The 14480-nt window shown below is 35.4% G+C and overlaps 1 protein-coding gene across 2 annotated transcripts in view; it reads left to right on the top strand.

Annotated features, from left to right (window-relative positions):
* Positions 1 to 14480, top strand: part of LOC128649913 (alcohol dehydrogenase 1) — a 275327-nt gene that overhangs the window by 186723 nt on the left and 74124 nt on the right. The gene's annotated exons all lie outside the window — the stretch shown is intronic.

The following is a 14480-nucleotide window of genomic DNA, read 5'->3' as shown; positions in this document are numbered from 1 at the left end:
GGCCAGTTGTGGGCTGGGCCTGGTTGCCTCAGTCCCATCCCATCACCAGCATTATTATTTGTGCCTAATGCAGGGCTGGCCTCTCACTGCCTTGCTGTGTCTGTGAGCCAATCATAGAGAAGAAACTCCTCTTGATGATGCCTGTGGGTGCCTGTTTTTGTTTGATTGTGGATGTCTGCTGTGCTTTGTCTGAGCATGTGGGTGCTGGCTGCCTCTGGATGTCTTTGTGGATTTTTCTCTCTGATAGTGCAGCTTATGCGTGATGACAAGTGCTCAGGTGGCTGATAGTTTTAGTGACTTTGACTACACAGGTTAATGAGCAATAAGCGCTTATTCTTTATTTAAACTTTTTTTAAATTACATTTCACTTTTTTTTACTATTTAATGACAACAAATTCACAGTAACAGATGGGTGTTACAAACATTTAATGTTTTTTTGTAAGTCAAACTAGTACCTTACTTGTCACTTTTGAGGTATGGTTAAATAACAAAAATGGGGAAGGTAGACTGCTCTGACTTAAAATTCCTGGGCTTATTTTTGGTCCCAGTCCATCCCTGAATGTATATTTTAGAAGGAATTGGTTATAGTTTGCATTCAAGATCACTTTATATTTATAATAAACTATAAACTATTTAGTAATGTGTAGGAGTCAAAATCCAAACTATAATTACTTTGTCATATTTACAAAACCACAGCCTGTTTTAACAAGTAGCTTTATTTATGCATAGTGCAAAATGTAATGTATATGTTATTAAAGTACTCAAGTGGTTACAAGCTTTGGTAAACAAATGTTTTTCTGTTAAAGGGACCATAAATATATTGACATTTTAATATAAAAAACTCCCCTATTAAGCCCAGGGAACTGCCCTGTCCTTCGCACTTTCTGAAACTGTCAGTTTTAGTTTACAATGGAGTAAATTCAAAGGGCAATGCAATTCCTATTTTTTAAACTATTCTACATAAGTAGAATTAAATATATTGAAAATTAAATACATACTTAATAATGTAGATTTAGGAATATAAAGCTTAAACACTAAATACATTTTATGTATATTACATAATATTAAACAAAAATTAGATTTATACAACATAATTCAAATACGTATTTGATTTTATTGAATGCAACAAGAAACCTTATGAAAGCAAAAACAAATTTCTCTTATTTTGAATATCTGAATAAGGTCATAAAGAGATTCAACAAAGAAAAATGACGAAAAGCATTCATAATAATTAAAAATAAACTAATTTGACTCAATGCAGGAGTAAAATCTATATGTGCAAATATGCTAAAAAGATTAGTCACTAAAAAATATTCACTTTCATTTTAGGAATTTACACCTAAATATTTACATGTTTGTGTCATAGGGATTGAAAACTCTCTGCTCAGATTAGATGAAATAATAGTGAAATTTTCAAAAGGCATATTTTGCTATAATTCTCCAAGGAGCTTTCCTTGCATTTCTTTTTGTGAAGGAGAGACAAGCACAGTGCAATATAGAACCCCATGACATGACAATTGTACTGCATTTACACTTTGTGCTTTGTATTCTATATTACTTTAAACTTCTAATTAATTTTTATTACATTTAAACTTTGCACTTTCTTTTTTGTTTTTTATTTTGTATACAACAGTGTATTTAGTATTGTGATTTTACAAATTACGATCATGCTTTCAGAGTTTCTTTGTAGATCTATGTGCATCTTATACAAATTATATTGTACCTTGCATTTCTTCTATTTAAAATAAAAGTAAAAAACTGAGTTTCCAAGAGAGCTTTATTATTTTCTATGGGCCAGATAATCAATCATTCTCTAGGTGAAAGAAATGATTATGCAGACTTCACAAGGACATAGAAAGGGTGAAACTTGGAAGTCCCAGAGAGATGAGAGATGCCTTCTATAGAAAGTAATGCAGCTCTCTGGGATACAAAATTTCACTTAGGAGAGAGAAGGTATCTGGAGAACATTTAGGACATATCTAAAAATGCTCAGTTTGCCTCAATAACATATTAAACTGAAATGTTTTCACTTATTTGCTTTTGCCTATTGTTTAATATATATAACTTTTCAGTGTGTTAAAATAAATGTATTGTAAATTTTGAGCAAACTTCACCTGCATACAGCTGGTGAGATAAATCAGTGAGACCAGCTTGTTTAAAATGCTTAGAAAATGTCACAAGACTTGTAAGAGAGCTCCAGATATACCCTGGGAACTCCACTTTTCAACCAAGCAAACTGCCCTGTCCCTCCCACTTTCTGAAACTGTCAGTTTTAGTTTATAATGGAGCAAATACAAAGTGCAATGTAAATTGTAAAAAGATACAAAAATACATACAAAGCATGTTCCTAATTTATCAAAGTAACACAGAAACTTCCAAAACATTATCAGAATTTGTAAAATCACTGCTAAATCTAAATCTTTTAAAAATAATAGAGAATGTGCAAAGCTTAAAGGAATACTGAACCCATTTTTTTTCTTTTGTGATTCGGATAAAGCATGCAATTTTAAGCAACTTTCTAATTTACACGTATTATCAATTTTTTGTTCTCTTGCTATCTTTATTTGAAAAAGAATCCACCAATCAGCAAGAACAACCCAGGTTATTCACCAAAAATGCTTTTCAAATAAAGATATCAAGAGAATGAAGAACATTTGCTATTAGGAGTAAATTAGAAAGTTGCTTAAAATTGCATGCTCTATCTGAATCACAAAAGAAAAAAAAAATGCGTTTAGTGTTCCTTTAAATGCAACAATACTGAAAGGACCCAATCTGAAATGTAATATAAAATACAAAGCACAAAATGTAAGTTTATTTTTTCAGCCAAGCTATGTGGTAGTGATGTCGCGAACCTAAAAATTTTGGTTCGCGAACGGCGGACTTGTACTTCCGCGACTGTTTGCGAACAGGCCAACCGGGCGAACCGCCATTGGCTTCAATAGGCAGGCGAACTTTAAAACCAACAGGGACTCTTTCTGGCCACAATAGTGATGGAAAAGTTGTTTCAAGGGGACTAACACCTGGACTGTGGCATGCCGGAGGGGGATCCATGGCAAAACTCCCATGGAAAATTACATAGTTGATGCAGAGTCTGGTTTTAAGACATAAAGGGCATAAATCACCTAACATTCCTGAATAGTTTGGAATAACGTGCTTTAAAACATCAGGTATGATGTTGTATCGATCAGGTAGTGTAAGGGTTACGCCCGCTTCACAGTGACAGACCAAACTCCCCATTTAAAGGGACAGTCTACACCAGAATTTTTATTGTTTTAAAAGATAGATAATCCCTTTATTACCCATTTCCCAGTTTTGCATAACTAACACATTTATAATAATATACTTTTAACCTCTGTGATTATCTTGTATCTAAGCCTCTGCAAACTGCCCCTTTTTTCAGTTCTTTTGACAGACTTGCAGTCTAGCCAATCAGTGCCTGAGCACAGTGTTATCTATATGAAATACGTGAACTAACATCCTCTAGTGGTGAAAAACTGTTAAAATGCAATCTGAAAGAGGTGGGCTTCAAGGTCTAAGAAATTGGCATATGAACCTCCTAGGTTAAAGGACCAGTCAACACAGCACAAAATACAAAACCAAAACCAAAATAAATATACAGCCACATAGAGGGTTAAGTTTATAATGTATATGAGCATTCAAAATAAAAACTTAGATAGTAAAATTATTATAAAACTTACTTTTCTCCTGTCTGTTTTACCAATTGTTCTGAGGCTTGTCCACCTCCCACGCCTAGAGGAGGATGGGCTCACTGTGAGTGACAAATTTTATCTTCCAATCCAAGATTAGCCTATTTGCATTTTTTTCCCCCCATTGTGTGCATGTGAGTGTGCACGAGAGCCCCCGGAGTGTGCACGTGACCTCCCTTGCATGTGCACGTGACTCCCTCCTCACACGTGCACTATTGTCTTTATAAATTACAAGCAGGCACAGCATGAAAGGGATCAGATCTGCTAAACAGCATTTAGAACAGGAGATGTTTTCTTTCATGTCAGTTGGATTGGTGCCACATTATAGTGCTTCTCTGTCTTATATATTTTAGTGCACCCACATAATTGCAGCTAGACATGTGCGGTTCGTTTCGGATTAATTCGGAAATTCGGTAAATTCGGTAAATTCGGAGATTCGGATCGATTCGGATTTCCGAATTAAAATACTTCCGAATCTACCGAATGAATCCGAAATAGCTGCCGTATCTCCGAATAAATCCGAATTAGCTCGTTAAAATTCAGCATTTCCCCATAGGAAACAATGGGAGTTTCGGCTGAAAAAAAACTAACACCGCAGCCCCATTGTTTCCTATGGGGAAACACTAAGTCTGCACCTAACACCCTAACATGTACCCCGAGTCTCTAAACACCCCTAATCTAACACTTATTAACCCCTAATCTGCCGCCCCCGCTATCGCTGACACCTGCATTATTTTATTAACCCCTAATCTGCCGACCGAATATCGCCGCCACCTACATTATAACTATTAACCCCTAATCTGCTGTCCCTAACACCGCCGACCCCTACATTATAGTTATTAACCCCTAATCTGCCCCCCCCACAACGTCGCCGCAATCTAACTACAAGTATTAACCCCTAATCTGCCGACCCGATATCGCCGCCGCCTACATTATAGCTATTAACCCCTAATCTGCTGTCCCTAACACCGCCGACCCCTACATTATAGTTATTAACCCCTAATCTGCCCCCCCAACGTCAACGCAATCAAACTACAAGTATTAACCCCTAATCTGCCGACCCGATATCGCCGCCACCTACATTATAACTATTAACCCCTAATCTGCTGTCCCTAACACCACCGACCCCTGCATTATAGTTATTAACCCCTAATCTGCCCCCCCAACGTCGCCGCAATCTAACTACAAGTATTAACCCCTAATCTGCCGACCGCAAATCGCTGCAACTATAATAAATGTATTAACCCCTAAACCGCCGCACTCCCGCCTCGCAAACACTATAATACATTTTATTAACCCCTAATCTGCCCTCCCTAACATCGCCGCCACCTACCTACAATTATTAACCCCTAATCTCCCGCCCCCAACGTCGCCGCTACTATAATAAGGTTATTAACCCCTAAACCTAAGTCTAACCCTAACACTAACACCCCCTAACTTAAATATAATTTAAATAAAACGAAATAAATTTACTATAGTTAAATAAATGAATCCTATTTAAAACTAAATACTTACCTGTAAAATAAACCCTAAGATAGCTGCAATATAACTAATAGTTACATTGTAGCTATTTTAGGATTTATTTTTATTTTACAGGCAACTTTGTATTTATTTTAACTAGGTACAATAGTTATTAAATAGTTAATAACTATTTAATAACTACCTAGCTAAAATAAATACAAATTTACCTGTAAAATAAATCCTAACCTAAGTTACAATTACACCTAACACTACACTATCATTAAATAAATGAATCATATTTAAAACTAAATACTTACCTGTAAAATAAACCCTAATATAGCTGCAATATAACTAATAGTTAAATTGTAGCTATTTTAGCATTTATATTTATTTTACAGGCAACTTTGTATTTATTTTAACTAGGTACAATAGCTATTAAATAGTTATTGACTAATTAATAGCTACCTAGTTAAAATAATTACAAAATTACCTGTAAAATAAATCCTAACCTAAGTTACAATTAAACCTAACACTACACTATCATTAAATAAATTAACTACAAGTACCTACAATTATCTACAATTAAATAAACTAAAGTACAAAACCCCCCCACTAAATTACAAAAAATAAAAAACCACTAAATTACAAAAAATAAAAAAATATTACAATAATTTTAAACTAATTACACCTAATCTAAGCCCCCTAATAAAATAACAAAGCCCCCCAAAATAAAAAAAAATGCCCTACCCTATACTAAATTACAAAAGTTAACAGCTCTATTACCTTACCAGCCCTGAACAGGGCCCTTTGCGGGGCATGCCCCAAAGAAAACAGCTCTTTTGCCTGTAAAAAAAAACACAATCCCCCCCCCCACATTACAACCCACCACCCACATACCCCTACTCTAACCCAAACCCCCCTTAAATAAACCTAACACTACCCCCCTGAAGATCTCCCTACCTTGAGTCGTGTTCACCCAGCCGGGCCGAAGTCTTCATCCGATGGGGCAGAAGAGGACATCCAGACCGGCAGAAGTCTTCATCCAAGCGGGGCAAGAAGAGGTCTTCCATCCATCATACAAGTACCAAAATACAAACAAACACTAAATTACCAAAAATAATAAAATATTACAATAATTTTAAACTAATTACACCTAATCTAAGCCCCCTACAAGCTATTAATATAGCTTCAATATAACTAATAGTTACATTGTAGCTATTTTAGGATTTATATGTATTTTACAGGCAACTTTGTATTTATTTTAGCTAGGTACAATAGTTATTAAATAGTTAATAACTATTTAATAACTACCTAGCTAAAATAAATACAAATTTACCTGTAAAATAAATCATAACCTAAGTTACAATTACACCTAACACTACACTATCATTAAATTAACTAAATAAATGAATCCTATATAAAACTAAAGACTTACCTGTAAAATAAACCCTAATATAGCTGCAATATAACTAATAGTTACATTGTAGCTATTTTAGCATTTATATTTATTGTACAGGCAACTTTGTATTCATTTTAACTAGGTTCAATAGCTATTAAATAGATATTGACTATTTAATAGCTACCTAGTTAAAATAATTACAAAATTACCTGTAAAATAAATCCTAACCTAAGTTACAATTAAACCTAACACTACACTATCATTAAATAAATTAACTACAAGTACCTACAATTAAATACAATTAAAAAAACTAAACTAAAGTACAAAAACCCCCCCACTAAATTACAAAAAATAAAAAAATATTACAAGAATTTTAAACTAATTACACCTAATCTAAGCCCCCTAATAAAATAACAAAGCCCCCCAAAATAAAAAAATGCCCTAACCTATACTAAATTACAAAAGTTAACAGCTCTATTACCTTACCAGCCCTGAACAGGGCCCTTTGCGGGGCATGCCCCAAAGAAAACAGCTCTTTTGCCTGTAAAAAAAAAACACAATCCCCCCCCACATTACAACCCACCACCCACATACCCCTACTCTAACCCAAACCCCCCTTAAATAAACCTAACACTACCCCCCTGAAGATCTCCCTACCTTGAGTCGTGTTCACCCAGCCGGGCCGAAGTCTTCATCCGATGGGGCAGAAGAGGACATCCAGACCGGCAGAAGTCTTCATCCAAGCGGGCAAGAAGAGGTCTTCCATCCATCAGAAAAGTACAAAAAAACAAACAAACACTAAATTAGCAAAAATAATAAAATATTACAATAATTTTAAACTAATTACACCTAATCTAAGCCCCCTACTAGCTATTAATATAGCTACAATATAACTAATAGTTACATTGTAGCTATTTTAGGATTTATATTTATTTTACAGGCAACTTTGTATTTATTTTAACTAGGTACAATAGCTATTAAATAGTTAATAACTATTTAATAACTACCTAGCTAAAATAAATACAAATTTACCTGTAAAATAAACCCTAACCTAAGTTACAATTACACCTAACACTACACTGTCATTAAATTAACTAAATAAATTAATCCTATATAAAACTAAATACTTACCTGTAAAATAAACCCTAATATAGCTACAATATAACTAATAGTTACATTGTAGCTATTTTAGCATTTATATTTATTTTACAGGCAACTTTGTATTTATTTTAACTAGGTACAATAGCTATTAAATAGATATTTACTGTTTAATAGCTACCTAGTTAAAATAATTACAAAATTACCTGTAAAATAAATCCTAACCTAAGTTACTATTAAACCTAACACTACACTATCATTAAATAAATTAACTACAAGTACCTACAATTAAATACAATGAAATAAACTAAACTAAAGTAAAAAACAAACACTAAATTACAAAAAATAAAAAAAAATTACAAGAATTTTAAACTAATTACACCTAATCTAAGCCCCCTAATAAAATAACAAAGCCCCCCAAAATAAAAAAATGCCCTACCCTATACTAAATTACAAAAGTAATCAGCTCTATTACCTTACCAGCCCTGAACAGGGCCTTTTGCGGGGCATGCCCCAAAGAAAACAACTCTTTTGCCTGTAAAAAAAAACACAATACCCCCCCCCCCCACATTACAACCCACCACCCACATACCCCTACTCTAACCCAAACCCCCCTTAAATAAACCTAACACTACCCCCCTGAAGATCTCTCTACCGTGTCTTCACCCAGTGGGCCGAAGTCTTCATTTGATCGGGCAGAAGAGGACATCCAGACCGGCAGAAGTCTTCATCCAAGCGGGGCAAGAAGAGGTCTTCCATCCATCAGAAGTCTTGATCCAGGCAGCATCTTCTCTGTTCATCCATCGGGAGCGGAGCGGCAGCATCCTGAAGACATCCCACGCAGAGCATCCTCTTCTTTCTTGATCCGACGACTAGGTGACTGTACCTTTAAGTGACGTCATCCAAGATGGCGTCCCTTGAATTCCGATTGGCTGATAGGATTCTATCAGCCAATCGGAATTAAGGTAGGAAAAATCTGATTGGCTGATTCAATCAGCCAATCAGATTCAAGTTCAATCCGATTGGCTGATGGAATCAGCCAATCAGATTGACCTCGCATTCTATTGGCTGTTCCGATCAGCCAATAGGGTAGGGTTTATTTTACAGGTAAGTCTTTAGTTTTATATAGGATTCATTTATTTAGTTGATTTAATGATAGTGTAGTGTTAGGTGTAATTGTAACTTAGGTTATGATTTATTTTACAGGTAAATTTGTATTTATTTTAGCTAGGTAGTTATTAAATAGTTATTAACTATTTAATAACTATTGTACCTAGTTAAAATAAATACAAAGTTGCCTGTAAAATAAATATAAATCCTAAAATAGCTACAATGTAACTATTAGTTATATTGAAGCTATATTAATAGCTAGTCGGGGGCTTAGAGTAGGTGTAATTAGTTTAAAATTATTGTAATATTTTATTATTTTTGGTAATTTAGTGTTTGCTTGTTTTTTTGTACTTTTCTGATGGATGGAAGACCTCTTCTTGCCCCGCTTGGATGAAGACTTCTGCCGGTCTGGATGTCCTCTTCTGCCCCATCGGATGAAGACTTCGGCCCGGCTGGGTGAACACGACTCAAGGTAGGGAGATCTTCAGGGGGGTAGTGTTAGGTTTATTTAAGGGGGGTTTGGGTTAGAGTAGGGGTATGTGGGTGGTGGGTTGTAATGTGGGGGGGGGGGGATTGTGTTTTTTTTTTACAGGCAAAAGAGCTGTTTTCTTTGGGGCATGCCCCGCAAAGGGCCCTGTTCAGGGCTGGTAAGGTAATACAGCTGTTAACTTTTGTAATTTAGTATAGGGTAGGGCATTTTTTTTTATTTTGGGGGGCTTTGTTATTTTATTAGGGGGCTTAGATTAGGTGTAATTAGTTTAAAATTCTTGTAATATTTTTTTATTTTTTGTAATTTAGTGTTTGTTTTTTTTTGTAATTTAGTGGGGGGGTTTTTGTACTTTAGTTTATTTAATTGTAGATAATTGTAGGTACTTGTAGTTAATTTATTTAATGACAGTGTAGTGTTAGGTTTAATTGTAACTTAGGTTAGGATTTATTTTACAGGTAATTTTGTAATTATTTTAACTAGGTAGCTATTAATTAGTCAATAACTATTTAATAGCTTTTGTACCTAGTTAAAATAAATACAAAGTTGCCTGTAAAATAAATATAAATGCTAAAATAGCTACAATGTAACTATTAGTTATATTGCAGCTATCTTATGGTTTATTTTACAGGTAAGTATTTTGTTTTAAATATGATTCATTTATTTAGTTAATTTAATGATAGTGTAGTGTTAGGTGTAATTGTAACTTAGGTTAGGATTTATTTTACAGGTAAATTTGTATTTATTTTAGCTAGGTAGTTATTAAATAGTTATTAACTATTTAATAGCTATTGTACCTGGTTAAAATAAATACAAAGTTGCCTGTAAAATAAAAATAAATCCTAAAATAGCTACAATGTAACTATTAGTTATATTGCAGCTATCTTAGGGTTTATTTTACAGGTAAGTCTTTAGTTTTAAATAGGATTAATTTATTTAACTATAGTAAACTTATTTCGTTTTATTTAAATTATATTTAAGTTAGGGGGTGTTAGTGTTAGGGTTAGACTTAGGTTTAGGGGTTAATAACCTTATTATAGTAGCGGCGACGTTGGGGGCGGGAGATTAGGGGTTAATAATTGTAGGTAGGTGGCGGCGATGTTAGGGAGGGCAGATTAGGGGTTAATAAAATGTATTATAGTGTTTGCGAGGCGGGAGTGCGGCGGTTTAGGGGTTAATACATTTATTATAGTGGCGGCGATTTGCGGTCGGCAGATTAGGGGTTAATACTTGTAGTTAGATTGTGGCGACGTTGGGGGGAGGCAGATTAGGGGTTAATAACTATAATGTAGGGGTCGGCGGTGTTAGGGACACCAGATTAGGGGTTAATAGCTATAATGTAGGTGGCGGCAATATCGGGTCGGCAGATTAGGGGTTAATACTTGTAGTTAGATTGCGGCGACGTTGGGGGGGGCAGATTAGGGGTTAATAACTATAATGTAGGGGTCGGCGGTGTTAGGGACAGCAGATTAGGGGTTAATAGCTATAATGTAGGCGGCGGCGATATTGGGTCGGCAGATTAGGGGTTAATACTTGTAGTTAGATTGCGGCGACGTTGGGGGAGGCAGATTAGGGGTTAATAACTATAATGTAGGGGTCGGCGGTGTTAGGGACAGCAGATTAGGGGTTAATAGCTATAATGTAGGCGGCGGCGATATCGGGTCGGCAGATTAGGGGTTAATACTTGTAGTTAGATTGCGGCGACGTTGGGGGGGGCAGATTAGGGGTTAATAACTATAATGTCGGGGTCGGCGGTTTTAGGGACAGCAGATTAGGGGTTAATAGCTATAATGTAGGTTGCGGCGATATCCGATCGGCAGATTAGGGGTTAAATAATGTTATTATAGGGTTTGCGATGTGGGGGGGGGCCTCGGTTTAGTGATTCATAGGTAGTTTATGGGTGTTAGTGACTTAGTGTACTAAATGGGTGTTAGTGTACTAAAAACATACCGAATTTCGGAACGGAATAGAACCGAATTCAGCCGAATCCGAATAAATCCGAAACGAATTTATTCAAATTTTGCCGAATCCGATTCGATCCGAAACGAAATTTGAAAAGTCCGAATCGATCCGAACCGAAAACGAACCGAATTTTTTAGCCGTGCACATGTCTAATTGCAGCATAAATGTTTATTTTGCTCCCCTTGCATGAACATTTTCACTATAAAAAAATATATATATTTTTTTTTAATTTATAATGTTCCCATTTTATAGTAAATCTGTGTAATTTTGCACTTCCAATTACTTATTTTATAATATAAATACAAAAAGCTAAGAAATGTATTTCTCTATCCTGTATGCCTTTTTAAGGCTAACCATGCTACATACATTTGTACTTTTCTTTTGTATATTACAATCATTTGTTACCCAGCATGTCATTTTGCACCATTAGAAAGATGATGTTAGAAAGCACCCTACTTGCTTTTATAATTTATAATGTTCTTTTTTTTTTTCCAATGCTAACCCTGTTGCATATCTGTATGTAAAAAAATAATTAGAACTCAATTTCATGGAGATATTTTCCATTTGTTATTTCCACCTTTGCATGTAAGGTATTTTTTATCTGTGCAAAAGCCTTTACAAGCACCCTACTGCCTTTTCAAAGCTAAACCTTCCCCAGACAAAGCCTTACATGCAAAGGGGGTAAATAATAAACGCAAAACCTCTGCATGCAATTGCGGTCTTCTAATTGTAAACATACAGCTATGCAACAGGGTTAGCATAAAATAGATCGAAAATACAAAAAGCTACGAAATGTATTTCTCTATCCTGTATGCCTTTTTAAGGCTAACCCTGCTACATACATTTGTACTTTTCTTTTGTATATTACAATCATTTGTTACCCAGCATGTCATTTTGCATTTTGCATATACACACACACATATATATATATATATATAAATCCAAGTACTTTTACTGGGAAATTTTGTAGAGAATAAAATGTACCCTATAATATTTTAAGATTCAGATGTTGAAATCTAGTTCTGTATCAGATTTAAAAGTAAACCATTGGCACCAGGCTGATTCACCATGAAATGAACCCATCTTACAAACAGGGCACATTTCCCATCCAAACTGAATTCTTACAGTGTTATATATATATCAATCAATCTAATAATATATATATCAATCTATTAAGCAGACCAAAACTTTTGATATATATATACATATATATATATATATATATAACGTTTTGGTCTGCTCAATAGAATATATATATATATATATATATATATATATATATATATATATATATATATATATATATATATATATATATATATATATATATTTATATTAAGCAGACCAAAACGTTTTTTTATTTATATATATATCTATTTTTTTAAGCAGACCAAAACGTTTTATATATATATATATATATATATATATATATATATATATATATATATATATATATCTATATATCAGACCAGAACCAGGGAATTTGTGGTGAAGATCAAGCTGATCTGAACAACTGCCCCCAAAATACAAGCCAGCATACCTGCTACATTGACATAGAAGCAGGCAGGCTGGATGTCAGGCAGGCAGGCTGGATGTCAGGCAGGCTGGATGGCAGGCTCTGTGTCTTGTTGACACGCAGGCGCTCTCCTACTTCTGTGGACAGTGCACATCCTTTTATGTGCACTGCTCCACCAAAAAAGCGCGATGCCGATGTGCGGGTGACGTCACGAGTGACGTCACCACTTCCGGTTGCGGCTGCACATTGAATGAAAAATGCATATACGTATATGCATTTTTCATTCGTAAAATCCAACACACGTGGTATAGGAGGACAGGGAAAGGGGCCAAAAATAGAAAACACTTGTTTTAGCAGAAAAACAAGATGTAAAAGTATAAGGTATAGTTAGAAATACTTTTAATTGCATAAGGAATGTTTTTATTGTTATATGTTGCAGTGTTGACTGGTCCTTTAAGCTTTCAACTAAGAATACCAAGAGAACAAAGCAAAATTGTTGATAAAAGTAAATTGGAAAATTGTTTAAAATTACATGCTCTGTCTGAATCATGAAAGTTTATTTTGGCCTAGACTGTCCCTTTAACGCACCGCAAACAACCTCAAACAGACCATTTGCACAACCGCAAACTCCCCATTTGCACAAGGTTGGATACCAAGCTAGCCATGTCCCGTTCCTTGTCCTCACTGATGTCATTGAAGGTATCTTCCTCCACCCAGCCACGTACAACACCAAGGGTCCCCGAAAGGTTAAAACAAGCCCCCTGGGACGCCTGCTGTGTTTGGTCTTCCACCTCCTAAAAGCCACCTTCCTCCTCTGACTCCTCTTCTTCAGACTCCTCTCTCTGCGTTGCCTCTCTCTGCATTATTATAAGGTGTGTTAAGTAGTACTATACCTATCAGTTTAATCCCTGTTACGTCCCCTATCAGGGGACTTGTATATGGCATGGATTTTAGGAACCGGGAGATAGAAAAAGATGCTTGGTCGGTCCTCTTAATTCAAATTTTGGGCACTACGCGTGCAATCTACTGTGCCACCAGATATGAGTGGTGTGTTAAGTAGTACTATTCTTATCAGTTTAATCCCTGTTACGTCCCCTATCAGGGGACGTGTATATGGCATGGATTTTAGGAACCGGGAGATGGAAAAAGATGCTTGGTCGGTCCGGCCACGAGATAGATAGATTAGATAGATAGATCAATAGATACATTTGATAGATTCGATAGATAGATAGATAGATAGATAGATAGATTTGATAGATAGATAAATAGGTAGATTTGATAGATAGATAATTTCCCAGACAGAGAATTACAAGACGTGCGGCCTGGGACCCATGGTAAGGTTCCCAGAGGCAGTGGCGGTGCCAGGGGATGTGTATTTGGCATGGATTTTAAGAACCGGGAGATGGAAAAAGATGCTTGGTCCGTCCTCCTACTTCAAATTTGGGGCACTGTGCATGCAATCTACTGTGCCAGCAGATATGAGTGGTGTGTTAAGTAGTACTATTCTTATCAGTTTAATACCTGTTACGTCCCCTATCAGGGTACGTGTATATGGCATGCATTTTAGGAACCGAGAGATGGAAAAAGATGCTTGGTCGGTCCGGCCACGAGATAGATATATTTGATAGATAGATAGATAGATAGATAGATAGATACATAGATTAGATAGATAGATCAATAGATGCAATAGATACATTTGATAGATACGATAGATAGATAGATTTGATAGATAAATAGATA

Source organism: Bombina bombina, chromosome 2 (genome assembly GCF_027579735.1).
Source record: "Bombina bombina isolate aBomBom1 chromosome 2, aBomBom1.pri, whole genome shotgun sequence".
In the NCBI taxonomy this organism is placed as follows: domain Eukaryota; kingdom Metazoa; phylum Chordata; class Amphibia; order Anura; family Bombinatoridae; genus Bombina; species Bombina bombina.
This window is presented reverse-complemented; position numbering and strand designations above follow the sequence as displayed.